The sequence below is a fragment of the Theobroma umbraticum genome, unplaced genomic scaffold (genome assembly GCF_002168275.2).
Source record: "Theobroma umbraticum cultivar Fairchild unplaced genomic scaffold, ASM216827v3 scaffold_69.0, whole genome shotgun sequence".
Lineage (NCBI taxonomy): Eukaryota > Viridiplantae > Streptophyta > Magnoliopsida > Malvales > Malvaceae > Theobroma > Theobroma umbraticum.
Genome location: NW_018397293.1, coordinates 411,791 through 412,139, shown reverse-complemented (window position 1 = coordinate 412,139; position 349 = coordinate 411,791).

The following is a 349-nucleotide window of genomic DNA, read 5'->3' as shown; positions in this document are numbered from 1 at the left end:
AAAGAACAAGTTCACTGAACATGACCCATTATGAGAACTCCATTTGGTATTTCATTCAAGTGACTACGGAATATGTTCTCATATAATAGTCACGCAACTAGTTCTTGAACTTGAGACATTATGTGATATGGAATGACATCTTTGATTTCATCCTTATGGGTTTGGAAGTGACTAGATAACTAAACAGGGTGCTTTTGGGTATGCCATGAAGCATGCAAAGGTGAAGGAGTGGTCAATAGAGGATTCATCACCCCAAGTAATATAAGGAGATGTATCTAACTTGTTCTTAATTATGGATTAACTTGTATAAAGTCTTTGGCCAAAGCATGAAGAATTTGAGGAAAGTTAG